Below are 19,399 nucleotides of genomic sequence, written 5' to 3' on the forward strand. Positions count from 1 at the left end.
GAGCCAAAAATACCCTTTTTGAATCAGAAGAATTACCCCAAAAAATAATACCATACGACATACGCGTATGAAAATATGCGAAGTAGACTACTTTTCGTGTTGTAGTGTCACTTATTTCAGATACTGTTCTAATGGTAAATAAAGCAGTATTTAGTTTCTGAACAAGATCGTGAACATGGGCTTTCCACAACAGCTTACTATCTATCCGTACGCCTAGGAACTTGAACTGTTCCGTCTCGCTTATAACATGCCCATTCTGTCTGATTAAAATGTCAGTTCTTGTTGAATTGTGAGTTAGAAACTGTAAAAACTGAGTCTTACTGTGATTTAGCATCAAATTATTTTCCACAAGCCACGAACTTATTTCATGAACTAAATTATTTGATACTGTTTCAATATTACACACAAGATCCTTCACTATCAAGCTGGTGTCATCAGCAAACAGAAATATTTTTGAATCACCTGTAATACTAGAAGGCATATCATTTATATAAATAAGAAACAGCAGTGGCCCCAGCACCGACCCTTGGGGAACGCCCCACTTAACAGTGCCCCATTGGGACTGAACATCACTACCACTCTCAATATTGCGGAGAATTACCCTCTGCTTTCTGTTCTTAAAGTAAGAGGCGAACCAATTGTAAGCTACTCCCCTTACTCCATAATGGTCCAACTTCTGCAGTAATATTTTGTGGTCAACACAGTCAAAAGCCTTCGTTAAATCAAAGAAAACACCTAGCGTTCGCAACCTTTTATTTAATCCGTCGAAAACCTCACAGAGAAAAGAGAATATAGCATTTTCAGTTGTTAAACCATTTCTAAAACCAAACTGAACATTTGACAGCAAATTATGTGAATTTAAATGCTCCAGTAACCTTGTATATACAACCTTCTCGATAACTTTAGCAAACACCGATGGCATAGAAATAGGTCTAAAATTGTCAACATTATCAATGTCTCCCTTTTTATAAAGTGGCTTCACTACCGAGTATTTTAATCGATCAGGAAACCGACCACTCCTAAAGGAAAAGTTACAGATATGGCTAAGTACTGGGCTAACATACATAGAACAATACTTCAGTATTCTGCTAGATACCCCGTCATATCCATGAGAGTTCTTGGTCTTTAGTGATTTAATTATTAACTCAATCTCCCTCTTGTCAGTATCATGGAGGAGCATTTCAGGTAACAGTCTCGGAACACTTTTTTCTAAGAGCGCTATATGATTCCCTGTTGGAATTAGGTTTCTATTTAGTTCACCTGCTATATTCAGAAAGTGATTATTAAATACTGTACATATATGCGACTTATCAGTAACACGGACATTCCCACTACGCACTGATTCTATATCCTCGACCTGTCTCTGCAGACCAGCAACTTCCTTTACGACTGACCATATGGTTTTAATTTTATCCTGAGACTTAGCTATTCTATCTGCATACCACATACTTTTTGCCTTCCTAATAACTTTTTTAAGCACCTTACAATACTGTTTGTAATGGGCTGCTGCATTTAGATTTTGACTGTTTCTAACGTTTTGATATAATTGCCACTTTGTTCTACAAGATATTCTTATCCCTCTAGTCAGCCACCCAGGCTGCCTGTTTGTGCTAGTACCCTGTTTTAAACGTTGTAACGGAAAGCAACTTTCAAAGAGCATGAGAAAGGTCTTTAGAAAAGCATTATATTTATCGTTTACTGTCTCAGCGCTATAAACATCTTGCCACTCTTGTTCCTTTATAAGGTTTACAAAGGTCTCTACAGCAACCGGATCAGCTTTCCTGAACAGCTGATGACTATATTTAACACGAGTTGCAGCATAAAAATCTTTTAAAGTTAAAATTTGCGCATCATGATCTGAAAGGCCATTCACCTTTTTTCTAACAGAATGCCCTTCTAGTAATGAGGAATGAACAAAAATGTTGTCTATGGTTGTTCTACTGTTCCCTTGCACTCTCGTTGGAAAGAATACGGTTTGCATAAGATTATATGAATTAAAGAGGTCTACCAGCATCCTCTTCCTTGCACAATCACTTATACAATTAATATTGAAGTCACCACATATAACTAACTTTTTGTATTTCCTATAAAGTGAACCAAGAACCTCCTCTAGCTTTAGCAAAAATGCTGTGAAATCGGAGTCTGGGGATCTATAAATAACAACAGTTACAAGTTTAACTCCGTTAAATTTAACCACACCTGCACAACATTCAAACACCTTTTCAGTGCAGTACTTTGAAACATCAATTGACTCAAATGCGATGCCGTTTTTCACATACATGGCTACTCCCCCACACCGCAAAGAGCTCCTCGAAAAGCAGCCAGCCAACCTGTATCCTGGTAAAGGAAGCCTCTGAATTATCTCCTTATTTAAGAAGTGTTCAGATATACCAATAATTTCAGAGTCAACATCTATAAGCAGTTCACTAACTTTATCCCTAATGCCTTGTATATTTTGATGAAATATACTAATTCCCTCATTACTCGGATACCTAAGCTTTGTCAAAAGTGATTTAATGTGTTAACGTTGGTTAAATGAGACAGCATGCTGTAAAACTCGCTGTTGCTGAATTTATGAAGGAAAAAAGGAGTGCAGAAACTAAAATTAGAACATTACAGACTTCGCATTTTAAGTGTACTGCACTGCACACTGCCCATAGAAACGCATTGCAAGGTGACAAACAACTTCTTTCTTATCTGGTGGGAATGCATTCAAAAAGAAATCACGTTATAGAAGGGATACACACTGACAGTCTCAGTCCAGTTCCCTAGGCACACTGACGTTTAAGAAAATGCGAGGTTTCAAGAATTCACTGTGACCTTCAAAGAATTAGAACGATAGCTTCCTAAATATTTTTAGAAAATGCCAATCTTCCACATCTTTTTCAGCTGTTTTCGAGACCGCTTGCCATTCCAATTGAAACCGCCCCCCGTGGATGTGCAGAGATGTAACTGATTAGCAGCCGGCCACAGTGACCGAGCTGTTCCAGGCGCTTCAGTCCGGAACCGCGCTTCTGCTACGGTCGCTGGTTCGAAATCTGCCTCAGCTATGGATGTGTGTGATGTCCTTAAGTTAGTTAGGTTCAAGTAGTTCTAAGTCTAGGGGACTGAAGAACTCAGATGCTAAGTCCCACAGTACTTAGAGCCATTTGACCATTTTGAACTGATCAGCTTGTAAAGTAAAACCCGCTTTGATGACAAATACTTCTACAAAAAATGGCTGAAATGGCACTGAGCACTATAGGACTTAACATCTATGGTCATCAGTCCCCTAGAAAGTAGAACTACTTAAACCTAACTAAGCTAAGGACATCACACACATCCATTCCCGAGGCAGGATTCGACCCTGCGACCGTAGCGGTCGCGCGGTTCCAGACTGAAGCGCCTAGAACCGCTCGGCCACTCCGGCCGGCACTTTTACATTAAAACTGTCCAGAATGTCTCCGTTGCTTTCCTCATGTAGAATTTCCACGTCTCCATGATGAGGCTACGAAAGTAATACAATATTTCGAGCAACATATTTGAGGGAAGACCTTTTTTCGATTGTTGTTGTTGTGGTCTACAGTCCTGAGACTGGTTTGATGCAGCTCTCCATGCTACTCTATCCTGTGCAAGCTCCTTCATCTCCCAGTACCTACTGCAACCTACATCCTTCTGAATCTGCTTAGTGTATTCATCTCTTGGTCTCCCTCTGCGATTTTTAACCTCCACGCTGCCCTCCAATACTAAACTGGTGATCCCTTGATGCCTCAGAACATGTCCTACCAACCGATCACTTCTTCTAGTCACGTTGAGCCGGGCGGTGTGGCCGAGCGGTTGTAGGCGCTTCAGTCTGGAAACGCGCGACCGCTACGGTCGCAGATTCGAATCCTGCCTCGGGCATGGATGTGTGTGATGTCCTTAGGTTAGTTAGGTTTAATTAGTTCTAAGTTATAGGGGACTGATGACCTCAGATGTTAAGTCCCATAGTGCTCAGAGCCATTTTCTAGTCACGTTGTGCCACAAACTATTCTTCTCCCCAATCCTATTCAATACTTCCTCATTAGTTATGTGATCTACCCATCTAATCTTCAGCATTCTTCTGTAGCACCACATTTAGAAAGCTTCTATTCTCTTCTTGTCCAAACTATTTATCGTCCATGTTTCACTTCCATACATGGCTACACTCCATACAAATACATTCAGAAACGACTTCCTGACACTTCAACCTATACTCGATGTTAACAAATTTCTCTTCTTCAGAAATGCTTTCCTTGCCATTGCCAATCTACATTTTATCCTCTCTACTTCGACCATCATCAGTTATTTTGCTCCCCAAATAGCAAAACTCATTTACTAATTTAAGTGTCTCTTTCCTAATCTAATTCCCTCAGCATCACCCGACTTAATTCGACTACATGCCATTATCTTTGTTTTGCTTTTGTTGATGTTCATCCTATATCCTCCTTTCAAGACACTATCCATTCCGTTCAACTGCTCTTCAAAGTCCTTTGCTGTCTCTGACAGAATTACAATGTCATCGGCGAACCTCAAAGTTTTTATTTCTTCCCCATGGATTTTAATACCTACTCCGAATTTTCCTTTTGTTTCCTTTACTGCTTGCTCAGTATACAGATTGAACAACATAGGGGATAGGCTACAACCCTGTCTCACTCCCTTCCCAACCACTGCTTCCCTTTCATGTCCGTCGACTCTTATAACTGCCATCTGGTTTCTGTACAAATTGTAAATAGCTTTCCGCTCCCTGTATTTTACCCCTGCCACCTTCAGAATTTGAAAGAGAGTATTCCAGTCAACATTGTCAAAAGCTTTAAGTCTACAAATGCTAGGAACGTAGGTTTGCCTTTCCTTAATCTATCTTCTAAGATAAGTCGTAAGGTCAGTATTGCCTCACGCGTTCCCATATTTCTACGCAATCCAAACTGATCTTCCCCTAGGTCGGCTTCTACCAGTTTTTCCATTTGTCTGTAAAGAATTCGTGTTAGTATTTTGCATCTGTGACTTATTAAACTGATAGTTCGGTAATTTTCACATCTGTCAACACCTGCTTTCTTTGGGATTGGAATTATTATATTCTTCTTGAAGTCTGAGGGTATTTCGCCTGTCTCATACATCTTGCTCACCAGATAGTAGAGTTTTGTCAGAACTGGATCTCCCAAGGCCGTCAGTAGTTCTAATGGAATGTTGTCTACTCCCGGAGCTTTGTTTCGACTCAGGTCTTTCAGTGCTCTGTCAAACTCTTCACACAGTATCATATCTCCTATTTCATCTTCATCTACATCTTCCTCCATTTCCATAAGATTGTCCTCAAGAACATCGCCCTTCTATAGACCCTCTATATACTCCTTCCACCTTTCTGCTTCCCCTTCTTTGCTTAGAACTGGGTTTCCATCAAAGCTCTTGATATTCATACAACTGGCTCTCTTTTCTCCAAAGGTCTCTTTAATTTTCCTGTAGGCAGTATCTATCTTACCCCTAGTGAGATAAGCCCCTACATCCTTACATTTGTCCTCTAGCCATCCCTGCTTAGCCATCCCTGCTTAGCCATTTTGCACTTCCTGTCGATCTCATTTTTGAGACGTTTGTATTCCTTTTTGCCTGCTTCATTTACTGCATTTTTATATTTTCTCCTTTCATCAATTAAATTCAATATTTCTTCTGTTACCCATGGATTTCTACTAGCCCTCGTCTTTTTACCTACTTACTCCTCTGCTGCCTTCACCACTTCATCCCTCAAAGCTACCCATTCTTCTTCTACCGTAATTCTTTCCCCCATTCCTGTCAGTTGTTCCCCTATGCTCTCCCTGAAACTCTGAACAACCTCTGGTTCTTTCAGTTTATCCAGGTCCCATCTCCTTAAATTCCCGCCTTTTGGCAGTTTCTTCAGTTTTAATCTACAGTTCATAACCAATAGATTGTGGTCAGTCCACATCTGCCCCTGTAAATGTCTTACAATTTAAAACCTGGTTCCTAAATCTGTCTTACCATTATATAATCTATCTTAAACCTGTCAGTATCTCCAGGCTTCTTCCATGTATACAATCTTCTTTTATGATTCTTGAACCAAGTGTTAGCTATGATTAGGTTGTGCTCTGTGCAAAATTCTACCAGGCGGCTTCCTCTTTCGTTTTTTACCCCCAATCCATATTCACCTACTACGTTTCCTTCTCTCCCTTTTCCTACTACCGAATTCCAGTCACCCATGACTATTAAATTTACATCTCCCTTCACTATCTGAATAATTTCTTTTATTTCATCGTACATTTCTTCAATTTCTTCATCTGCAGAGCTAGTTGGCATATAAACTTGTACTACTGTGGTAGGCGTGGGCTTCGTATCTATCTTGTCCACAATAATGCGTTCACTATGCTGTTTGTAGTAGCTTACCCGCATTCCTGTTTTCCTATTCATTATTTAACCTACTCCTGCATTACCCCTATTTGATTTTGTGTTTATAACCCTGTATTCACCTGACCAAAAGTCTTGTTCCTCCTGCCACCGAACTTCACTAATTCCCACTATATCTAACTTTAACCTATCCATTTGCCTTTTTAAATTTTCTAACCTACCTGCCCGATTAAGGGATCTGACATTCCACGCTCCGATTCGTAGAACGCCAGTTTTCTTTCTCCGGATAACGACATCCTCTCGAGTAGTCCCCGCCCGGAGATCCGAATGGGGGACTATTTTACCTCCGGAATGTTTTATCCAAGAGGACGCCATCATCATTTAACCATACAGTAAAGTTGCATGTCCCCGAGAAAAATTACGGCTGTAGTTTCCCCTTGCTTTCAGCCGATCGCAGTACCAGCACAGCAAGGCCGTTTTGGATAGTGTTACAAGGCCAGATCAGTCAATCATACAGACTGTTGTCCCTGCAACTACTGAAAAGGCTGCTGCCCGTCTTGAGGAACCACACGTTTGTCTGGCCTCTCGACAGATACCCCTCCGTTGTGGTTGCACCTACGGTACGGCTATCTGTATCGCTGAGACACGCAAGCCTCCCCACCAACGGTAAGGTCCATGGTTCATGGGGATAGGTTTTTTTTTCGATTATGAAGCTAATTACGTCACATGACGTGGCAAACTGAGTGCGAAAATGTGTGAAACTCTCTACGTCTGTCGCTATGCCGACTGTCTATAGCAGATAAAAGGTGTATTATCTGGTCTGTGGAGCAAAAATAATTAAATAATAGAAAATACAGTTTTATTTGTGATCTATGTTGCTGCAAAATGTGAAATATGAAATACAGTCGTATGTAGCGCAACTGCACTGCCATTCAACTATGGTGTGTTTGTAGTTTGTCCCTCTTCCACCTCCTTGAATTCAAACAGCGTACCGTGGTGGTGGGAGAAATATGTAGGGAAGCTGAGCGCTTTGGCAATCATACCATAGAACAGTTCGCGAGTCGAATTCTAGGCTGCCCCTGCTTGAAGCCAGTTTGTTCACCTTGAATTGCTTCGATGGTGTACCATACTTGGCTAATTCAATCGTTAGTAACCTGCTAACTGAGCGACGTAGAATACAAGTCGTGTAGGCAACGACTGGGGATGGAATTCCGGTGTGACATTCTGTTATCTTAGTTGATAGAGATTTGGATGAAGAAATAAATCTACTTACAGTTTAAAAAAGAAAATAAAGTGCCATACAGAAAGTGAAAAGTGTCTGGTAAGGTAGATAACTTACAAATCAAATGACTTCAGAGGAGTAAGAGGAGTATGTCAAGAATCAGAAACAGAGTATTGCAATGTTGTGAGAAAGTCTCGACAAAAATGATTACACTTTATACACACATCAAAAAAAGGTTTGCATCACCCCAGTTTCCTGAACCACTGAAGATAGACGTTGATTGTGGATATTGTATCACAGACACAGTCCCTTTGACTGTTCAGAGATGTCACTAAACCCACCCAAAGATCTTAACAACCAATCATGAGCAGCGCCTATTAGATGGAGGGGATCCGACAGCCGATCCGTTCCAGACCTTCCACCAGGAAGGAGGTACACGGCTAGTGTTGTCCGTAGTTCAACCACGCCTAGACGGTCAATACCGCGGTTCCATCATGACCGCATTGTTACGTTGTGCCAGGAACGGCTCTCAACGAGGAAAGTGTCAGGCGTCTCGGAGTGAGCCAAAGCGATGTTGTTCGGACATGGAGGTACAATGCGACAGGAACTATCGATGACATGCCTGCCTGAGGCCGCCAAAGGGCTACTACTGCAGTGAATGACTGCAACCTACGGATTATGGCTAGCAGGAACCCTGACAGCAACGCTACCATGTTGAATAATGCTTTTCGTGCAGCCACAGGACGTCGTGTTACGACTCAAACTGTGCGTAATAGGCTGCTTGATGTGCTACTTCACTCCTGATGTCCATGGCGATTTCCTTCTTTGCAACACCATGCAGCGCGGTAGTGATGGGCCCAACAACATGCCGAATGCACGGCTCAGGATTGGCATCGTTCGAATCCTGCCTCGGGCATGGATGTGTGTGATGTCCTTAGTTAGGTTTAAGTAGGGGGGACTGGGGACTGATGACTTTAGAAGTTAAGTCCCACAGTGCTCAGAGTCATTTCTGAACTTCCTTCAAAATAACGACATCGCTCGACTAGAGTGGCCAGCATGTTCTCCAGACATGAACCCTATCGAACATGCCTGGGATAGATTGAAAAGGGCTGTTTACGGACGACGTGACCTACCAACCACTCTGAGGGATCTACGCCGAATCGCCGTTGAGGAGTGGGACAATCTGTACCAGCAGTGCCTTGATGAACTTGTGGATAGTATGCCACGACGAATAGAGGCAAGCCTCAATGCAAGAGGACGTGCTACTGGGTATTAGAGGTACCGGTGTGTACAGTAATCTGGACCACCACCTCTGAAGATCTCGCTGTGTGGTGGAACACAATGCAGTGTGTGGTTTTCACGAGCAATAGAAAGGGCGGAAATGTTTTTTATGTTGATCTCTATTCCAATTTTCTGTTCAGGTTCCGGAACTCGAGGAACCGAGATGATGCAAAACTTTTTTTGATGTGTGTATTTCGCGAATTAAGATGTAGTTGACAACCAGATACAAATTCGGTTTTTCCCAGTATTCCACGTATTTCCGTATAAATTCGTATTCATTGTCAAGCATAAGGGTTTGCATCTATTTTCTTGTATCTCCTATTGATAAAAGACGTGGGCAGGATATATTCTCCTCAGCATTTCGGAGACACACAGACACACGTGCGGAGAGATCCCAACAATACCCGCAGAACGTGCCTAAGCAGTAAACGTGATGGACGTATAGATATGGCTCTGACAGTCACTGGCTGAAAACATATGAGTGAAAATGATTCCAGGAATCACTTACAGCAAGCTACCGTGGGTCGAACAGTGATTCAGAAGCAGAGCGCCCTGCGGTTGGTAGAGCCGACCAGCCATGAAGCACAGTTTGAGACTCTGACAAGTGGGCGAGTGGAGAGAAGTGCGCATGCATTTACCCTTCACGCTACCTGCGTGCACAGACGCCGCCTCTCACAAGAGATGACAGCACGGTTCTGCACAGTGATGACATCAGCATCTCAACCAGTGAATGTCCCAAGGTCAGCGGGAAAAAGAAGAGTTTGTCCGGGGAAAGGTTTGCAAAGCGTAACCACTGATATTAAGGCATATCTGTCGGTGGCTACCTGGTTAAGAGCCTCACGTGCTTGCCACCAGTGTCAACATTGCTCTTAGAAATTGCTGATGTTGTTTATCAGTAATACACACAACAATTCAGAAACAGAACACACTCTTAGCGATACAGACACAATCGAAAAATACAGTTTGCCAGTGACATTTTATTTTTAATGATAGTCACTCGCCTATGGAAAAGAAAGAACAAATGGTGAGTAAACGCATGAACGACTTCGGCAGTGACATGGTTCTCATACTTTAAACAAAATAGTTTGATGAGGGGGCCTGTCCAGTCTCCTAGAGGACAGAAAGATTCCAGCACAAGGTTGGAAATATTGGAACATATACACTAAAGCGCCAAAGAAACTGGTATAGGAAAGCGCATTCAAGTGCAGAGATATGTAAACAGGCATAATACGGCGCTACGGTCGGCAACACCTATATAAGACAAGTGTCTGGCACAGTTGTTAGATCGGTTACTGCTGCTGCAATGGCAGGTTATCAAGACTTAAGTGAGTCTGAACGTGGGTTTATTGTCGACGCTGGAGCGATGGGACGCAGCATTTCCGAAATAGCGATGTAGTGGGGACTTTCCCGTACGACCATTTCACGAGTGCACGTGAATATCAGGAATCCGGTGAAAAATCAAACCTCCGATGTTGTTGCGGCCGGAAAAAGATCCTGCAAGAAAGGGACTAACGAAGACTGAAGAGAATCGTTCAAGGTGACAGAAGCGCAACCCTGCCGCAAGTTGCTGCAGATTTCAATGCTGTGCCCATCAGCATCTACATGACTACTCTGCAATTCACATTTAAGTGCTTGGCAGAGGGTTCATTGAACCACAATCATACTATCTCTCTACCATTCCACTCCCGAACAGCGCGCGGGAAAAACGAACACCTAAACCTTTCTGTTCGAGCTCTGATTTCTATTTTATTTTGATGATCATTCCTCCCTATGTAGGTTGGGCTCAACAAAATATTTTCGCATTCGGAAGAGAAAGTTGGTGACTGCAATTTCGTAAATAGATCTCGCCGCGACGAAAAACGTATTAGCTTTAATGACTTCCATCCCAATTCGCGTATCATATCTGCCACACTCTCTCCCCTATTACGTGATAATACAAAACGAGCTGCCCTTTTTTGCACCCTTTCGATGTCCTCCGTCAATCCCACCTGGTAAGGATCCCACACCGCGCAGCAATATTCTAACAGAGGACGAACGAGTGTAGTGTAAGATGTCTCTTTAGTGGACTTGTTGCATCTTCTAAGTGTCCTGCCAATGAAACGCAACCTTTGGCTCGCCTTCCCCACAATATAATCTATGTGGTCTTCCCAACTGAAGTTGTTCGTAATTTTAACACCCAGGTACTTAGTTGAATTGACAGCCTTGAGAATTGTACTATTTATTGAGTAATCGAATTCCAAAGGATTTCTATTGGAACTCATGTGGATCACCTCACACTTTTCATTATTTAGCTTCAACTGCCACCTGCCATGCCATACAGCAATCTTTTCTAAATCGCTTTGCAACTGATACTGGTCTTCGGATGACCTTACTAGACGGTAAATTACAGCATCATCTGCGAACAACCTAAGAGAACTGCTCACATTGTCACCCAGGTCATTTATATAGACCAGGAACAGCAGAGGTCCCAGGACGCTTCCCTGGGGAACACCTGATATCACTTCAGTTTTACACGATGATTTGCCGTCTATTACTACGAACTGCGACCTTCCTGACATGAAATCACGAATCCAGTCGCACAACTGAGACGATACCCCATAGGCCCGCAGCTTGATTAGAAGTCGCTTGTGAGGAACGGTGTCAAAAGCTTTCCGGAAATCTAGAAATACGGAATCAACTTCAGATCCCCTGTCGATAGCGGCCATTACTTCGTGCGAATAAAGAGCTAGCTACCTTGCAGAAGAACGGTGTTTTCTGAAACCATGCTGATTACGTATCAATAGATCGTTCTCTTCGAGGTGATTCATAATGTTTGAATACAGTATGTGTTCCAAAACTCTACTGCAAAACGACGTCAATGATATAGGTCTGTAGTTCGATGGATTACTCCTACTACCCTTCTTAAACACTGGTGCAAGCTGCGCAATTTTCCAATCTGTAGGTACAGATCTGTCGGTGAGCGAGCGGTTGTATATGATTGCTAAGTAGGGAGCTATTGTATCAGCGTAATCTGAAAGGAACCTAATCGGTACACAATCTGGACCTGAAGACTTGCCCGTATCAAGCGATTTGAGTTGCTTCGCAACCCCTAAGGTATCGACTTCTAAGAAACTCATGCTAGCAGCTGTTCGTGTTCCAAATTCTGGAATATTCCATTCGTCTTCCCTGGTGAAGGAATTTCGGAAAACTGCGTTCAATAACTCCGCTTTAGCGGCACAGTCGTCGGTAACAGCACCATCGGCACTGCGCAGCGAAGGTATTGACTGCGTCTTGCCCCTTGTGTACTTTACATACGACCAGAATTTCTTCGGATTTTCTACCAAATTTCGAGACAATGTTTCGTTGTGGAACCTATTAAAGGCATCTCGCATTGAAGTCCGTGCCATATTTCGCGCGTCTGTAAATTTTAGCCAATCTTCGGGATTTCGCGTTCTTCTGAACTTCGCATGCTTTTTCCGTTGCCTCTGCAACAGCGTTCGGACCTGTTTTGTGTACCACGGGGGATCAGTTCCATATCTTACCAATTTATGAGGTATGAATCTCTCAATTGCTGTTGATACTATATCTTTGAATTTGAGCCACATCTCGTCTACATTTGCATAGTTAGTTCGGAAGGAATGGAGATTGTGTCTTAGGAAGGCTTCTAGTGACACTTTATCCGCTTTTTTAAATAAAATTATTTTGCGTTTGTTTCTGGTGGATTTGGAAGAAACGGTATTGAGCCTAGCTACAACGACCTTGTGATCACTAATCCCTGTATCAGTCATCGGAACCATTTACAATTCGGGTGGGTTCGTGGACTAACTGTTCGAAATATTTTCGGAGAAAGCATTTAGGACAATCTCGGAAGATGTTTTCTGCCTCCCACCGGTTTTGAACAAGTATTTTTGCCAACCTATCGAGGGAAGGTTGAAGTCCCCACCAACTATAACCGTATGAGTGGGGTATTTATTTGTTACGAGACTCAAATTTGCTCTGAACTGTTCAGCAACTATATCATCGGAGTCTGGGGGTCGGTAGAAGGAGCCAATTATTAACTTAGTTCGGCTGTTAAGTATAACCTCCACCCATACCAATTCGCACGGAGTATCTACTTCGACTTCACTACAAGATAAACCACTACTGACAGACACACACTCCACCACCAATTCTGCCTAATCTATCTTTCAAATGGGTCAAATGGCTCTGAGCACTATGGGACTCAACTACTGAGGTCATTAGTCCCCTAGAACTTAGAACTAGTTAAACCTAACTAACCTAAGGACATCACAAACATCCATGCCCGAGGCAGGATTCGAACCTGCGACCGTAGCGGTCTTGCGGTTCCAGACTGCAGCGCCTTTAACCGCACGGCCACTTCGGCCGGCAATCTATCTTTCCTGAACACCGTCTGAGACTTCGTAAAAATTTCTGCAGAACTTATTTCAGGCTTTAGCCAGCTTTCTGTACCTACAACGATTTCAGCTTCAGTGCTTTCTATTAGCGCTTGAAGCTCGGGGACTTTCCCAGCACAACTACAACAATTTACAACTAAAATTCCGACTGTTCCTTGATCCAAGCACCTCCTGTATTTGCCATGCACCCTTTGAGATTGCAGCCCACCCCGTACTTTCCCGAGGCCTTCTAACCTAAAAAACCACCCAGTCCACGCCACACAGCCTCCGCCACCCGTGTAGCCGCCAGCTGAGTGTAGTGAACTCGTGACCTATTCAGCGGAACCCGAAGCCCCACAACCCTATGGCGCAAGTCAAGGAATCTGCAGCCAACACGGTCGCAAAACCGTCTGAGCCTCTGATTCAGACCCTCCACCCGGCTCTGCACCAAAGGTCCGTAGTCGGTTCTGTCAACGATGCTTCAGATGGTGAGCTCTGCGTTCATCTCGTAAGCAAGACCGGCAGCCTTCACCAAATCAGATAGCCGCTGGAATCCAGAGAGAATTTCCTCAGATCCAAAGCGACACACGTCATTAGTGCCGACATGTGACACCACCTGCAGCTGGCTGCACCCTGTGCTCTTCATGGCATCCGGAAGGACCCTTTCCACATCAGGAATGACTCCACCCGGAATGCACACGGAGTGCAAACTGGATTTCTTCCCCTCCTTAGCCGCCATATCCCTAAGGGGCCCCATTACGCGCCTAACATTGGAGCTCCCAACTACCAATACGCCCACCCTCTGCGATTGCCCGGACCTTGAAGGCTGAGAATCATCCTCTGAAACAGGGCAGGCAGCTGCATCTGGCTCAGCCAGAGACAGTACCTGAAATCTGTTTGTCAGACGCACCGGGGAGGCTTTCTGATCAGCTTCCGGGGACTGTCAGCGTACGAAACATTCCACGAAACATCATCTATATGGGATTTCGGAGCCGAAGGCCCCCTCGTGCACCCTTGATGACTGCACGACACAAAGCCTGGGCACGTCAACACCAACAATGGACTGTTGATGACTGTAAACGTGTTGCCTGGTCGGACGAATCTCGTTTCAAATTGTATCGAGTGGGCGGAGATGTACGGGTATACAGACAAAATCGTGACTCCATGGGCCCTGCATGTCAGCGGGGAACTGTTCATGATGGTGGAGGCTCTGTAATGGGAATGTGCATTTGGAGTGATGTGGGACCCTGATAGTCTAAATACGACTCTGACGGGTGACACGTACGTAAGCATCCTGTCTGATCACCTGCATCTATTCAGTTCATTGTGCTTTCCGACGGACTTGGGAAATTCCAGGACGACAATGCGACACCCCAAACGTCCAGAATTGCTACAGAACGACTCCAGGAAGACTCTTCTGAGACTAAATACTTCCGATGGCCACCAAAATCCCCAGGCATGAACATTATTTTGCATATCTGGGATGCCTTGCAACGATTTAAGGACAGCTCTGCAGGATTCATACTGTCATTTCCCTCCTGCACTACCTCAGACATTAGTCGAGTCCATGTCACGTCGTGTTGTAGCACTTCTGCGTGCTCGGTCCTACACGATATTAGGCACGTGTACCAGTTTCTTTGTCTCTTCCATGTACCATCATAGACGTAACGGAAGGAATGATTATAGATCACTGTAGGCTGACTGTTCTAGTGCAAAACACTGGGCAATGAATCGCTACTTTCGTGCACTAATCCACAACATAAAAGTTTCCTTTTTCCAAATTTGTCTGGATAATATCTGAAATGCAACACTATCTAGAGCTTGGCGACTACACGATTTCAGAAAGGAACGATGTAATGTTGTTGCTTTAATTTGCTATGAAAGCGGTGCTGATAGTCAAGACCATAAAAGTGGGTTAAAACCTGTGAGCTATCTGAGGAAGTTAACCTTGCATTACTGAGCAACTGTTTCACCAGGTATCCAGTCTAGCTTACCAAATTCCCAACCAGACTAATATTAATTATAATCTTTTAATAGTCATACGATAACCGGTGATATATATTTATAAAAGAGAATTTAAATAAAAAGAAATAAATCAGTTTACATTTGGAAATTTATATTAACATTGATCATTGAAATTTCAGCATATTAAACTTGAATCGTAACTAAGCTGGTGCCTTATTTAGGACTGTGAAAATGTGAGTTTGTAATCTTACGGAACACTTCAAATATGGAGCCAAGATTGGGAGACTGCATACAACACTGCATTCATAAAATAACACACGAAGAACGTTGAAACATATGCAAGAGGAAATTAACCACTACCAACCGATTCAATTTTCACCCAAAGAAGTTACGTTCGAAGCGCAATCCTGTCCTTCATGTAATTACGACACACTGGTATACTAAATTCATACTAACTCTCTGTGAAATCTTCCCGAAAAGAATAGCTGAGGGCTACTTTGATGATTACACCACATGCTTCACGTGGTCAACTTGGTTTACACAAAGAGTGTAACTCCACAATAATTTTGATAATTAAAATAAATTAGATCGAAAAGCAATTTACAAAAGAAAAACCTCGAACTGGTTACTAACGTCTTACTATTAACCTGATGGGTCAAACAATTGTATAAGCACGTGGTACTGGTCTCACAAAGTAAACTCCACGTGGGTTGAACATAAAGAAAAGTTGCTATATTGAAAAATATTGTCAAGACGAGACGTTATAATCTCACGCACATTCGCATTTAAGATTGATGAACTTAGTTAGAGTTACTGATCAACACGTGGTTCCACTTTACTCACAAAGTAGTGACAAAGCAACTACCGGAATATATTCTGAACTTCACACTCGAATTACACTGCGTTGCAATATAAGATAACATTAGATATTTTAGAGCTAAACCTGAAATAAAGGTGATGAAATTTTCAGTTAGGCTGAACTTAAGAAATCCATTGTCCTACGGACTTAGCAGACACGTGCTTAGCTGGAGATCTTGCCACTTCAGATGCTCGCCGCGGACAGACTGCCGTGGTCCCTTCCTGAGGGTGGCTCACAAATACAAACGGAAGTGGCCAGAGAGGCAGCTTCCTATACCAACATGACAAGGGACGGACAGGACCATACTAAGAATAGAAACCTCTCTGCTTTTAGAAAGCGTAGCTACCTGTTCCGACGTTGGTCCTACTGTTCTCTAGCAGACATGCTTGTCTGCTACCATCCAGCATGCAACTAGAAATACATTTGCTCATTCATCCTCTCACACAGAAGGGAAGGGGGATGACAGTATCTTATCATATACAGTATATAAAAGAAAGCTGATGTAGGTTCCGTATGAGACTGTGTGACATGAATTACATATATGAATTACATATAAACTGTGTTTTAAAGTGTAGTAGTGTGACAGATCGTTCTTGTTTATGCGTAAAAGTTCCACTACTCAGTCTCCTCCCAGATAGTCAGAAAAGCCACAGTAAATTTAGAAGAGGAATTTATGCCGTAAATGACAACAGATTTAAGAAATCCACATGAAAGGAATCCAACAGAGACCTTTCAATGATTACTCTCGAAACAGGTGGTCAACCTACTGTCACGTGAACTTCCCGAAACTAAGAGTGAAAGCAATATTTAAACTTATATACACCTCAAGACTGATTTGAATGGATAGCCAAGCGAACCCTCATAAACTTAGACTGTAAGCTTAGAAACATCATCTGATTAACGCTATCTGGAATATCAAGTCCACAAGAAAAGTTTTAATAATTCAGCATCAAAACAGTGGTCAAAGAGAGATATGTATCACGACAGCTCAGGGTGATGCTTAAATAATGGAAAGCCCAACAAACAGTAGAATGGCTGAGTAAGTAGACCACCTTCGGACAAATTATGGGGCAGGAACTGCTAAACTGAAAACAGCCTACATAAAGATTTTCGCTGTCCATAATAAGAACACGCATTACTGGAAACCACGATGTGTTACTAACAAATAGAATGAATACCTGAAAGAATGGTAGCAGAACTCGTTCAAAAAAGAGGATGAAAATTCAGAAAAGCTCATAACAAAGTGAGGAAGACAATCGGAATACAGTAGTATTCAAAGAACGACTGTCGCCCAAACAGGGAACTGACATGCATTGAGATAAGAAAATAGTGCATGCATAATGGTTAGGGACTTGCCGAAATCTGAATTTGCTAAAAAAACTGCAAAAAAGGACGACTGATTGCTGTGCTCTATCATTATAAATCAGATCACAGCCGCTGAGTGCACCGATGTTCGTAATGAAAGGTAACCTGATAATCAGAAATAGGTAACTGGACTTCGACGAAGTTCATCACATGAATAGTATCCTGCTGGCGCAGTTATGGGAGTTCAAATGCAAATCCAGAACGCTCGTTGAAAGCGCTTAAGATTTGAAGGTGATTTGTGTGGTAAGAGTAATTATTGTAGACATAAACTGACATAAATTTTATGTCGATGGTGACACAAACTCTTTTACAGTTTTAAAGTTGTACAACCCAAGGCCTCGGGAAGCCCCAGAATAACCCTGACTGCAATCAGAAGTTGCTAGTAAGACGTATATTCACTCTTTGTGTTGTCTAGTGACAACCGGGCTAGTCTGTGTCCGTAAATGGATGTCCTTTCAAAGCGAACTATGAACACAGCCAAGCGAAAGATGAGGCACATACCAAATACGTAGTCACAGTCGTGTAAGCGAGTAAGAATGAGTCCAAAGTGTGGTACAAAGTCGATGTCTGGACCGCGGTGGTCTTTCTCTGCAGCCTGGTGACCGCCTCGTCGGACCACAAGGCTCGAAACTGCATGTGCAGTGGCACGGAGGTCGTACGTTATGCGTTCATGGTGCCCTTCCAACAGAATCGACATCTCCTTCCATTTCGAAGTCACATGTGAATATTGAAACAAACCATATTGGAATAGAAATTCAAGTCCTCGAGCTATATCATACCATTCCCATAAATCAGTAAGAACATAACGCGCTTTCTTTTTTATAGGATACGGAAATGTGTTTGTGTAGGAAAGAAAATGTGATTCAAAACGGACTATTTATTGAACTTTCTGTACGAAAATGGCTGGGAAAACCGTAAGCAATCTCTTTTTCCAAATGTTTTGACAATTCGCTCAAGTCAGCTTAGGATGTTTCTACAACTTTCTCGGAAAACCTTAGACGAAGGTCGATGTAGGGTCCTTTTACTGCTTGTCGTTGAACAATAGTCTTTCACGTTCTCCCTTACAGATATCTCTTTGTTCAAATGGCGACGACATTTTGGAGCTAATGTAGCAGTGGCTTAATTCAGTTTTGGCTAGCCTCTAAATCCCGATATTACGTTTGGTCAACACCTCAGGTTTTCTTTTGTAAAATCTTCACATGGTTTAGCCGTTGGGCCACTTGTTTCAATAAAGACGTATGGGACTGTCATACAGGATAATCAAATCAGTTACGATCCCGAATAATATTATACATTACTGGCCATTAAAATTGCTACACCACGAAGATGATGTGCTACAGATGCGAAATTTAACCGAATTCTGTGATACGCAAATGATTAGTTTTTCAGAGCATTCACAAAAGGTTGGCGCCGGTGGCGACACCTACAACGTGCTGACACGAGGAAAGTTTCCAATCGATATCTCATACACAGACAGAAGTTGACCAGCGTTGCCTGGTGAAACGTTGTTGTGATTACTCGTGTAAGGAGGAGAAATGCGTACCATCACGTTTCCCACTTTGATAAAGGTCGGATTGTAGCCTATCGCGATTGCGGTTTATCGTATCGCGACATTGCTGCTCGCGTTGGTCGAGATCCAATGACTGTTAGCAGAACATGGAATCGGTGGGTTCAGGAGGGTAATACGGAACGCCATGCTGGATCCAAACGGCCTCGTATCACTAGCAGTCGAGATGACAGGCAACTTATCCGCATGACTGTAACGGATCATGCAGCCACGTCTCGATCCCTGAGTCAACAGATGGGGACGTTTGCGAGACAACAACCATCTGCACGAACAGTTCGACGACGTTTGCCGCAGCATGGACTATCAGCTCGGAGACCATGGCTGCAGTTACCCTTGACGCTGCATCAGAGACAGGAGCGCCTGCGATGGTGTACTCAACGACGAACCTGGGTGCACGAATGGCATAACGTCATTTTTTC

Source organism: Schistocerca nitens, chromosome 1 (assembly GCF_023898315.1).
Source record: "Schistocerca nitens isolate TAMUIC-IGC-003100 chromosome 1, iqSchNite1.1, whole genome shotgun sequence".
NCBI lineage: Eukaryota > Metazoa > Arthropoda > Insecta > Orthoptera > Acrididae > Schistocerca > Schistocerca nitens.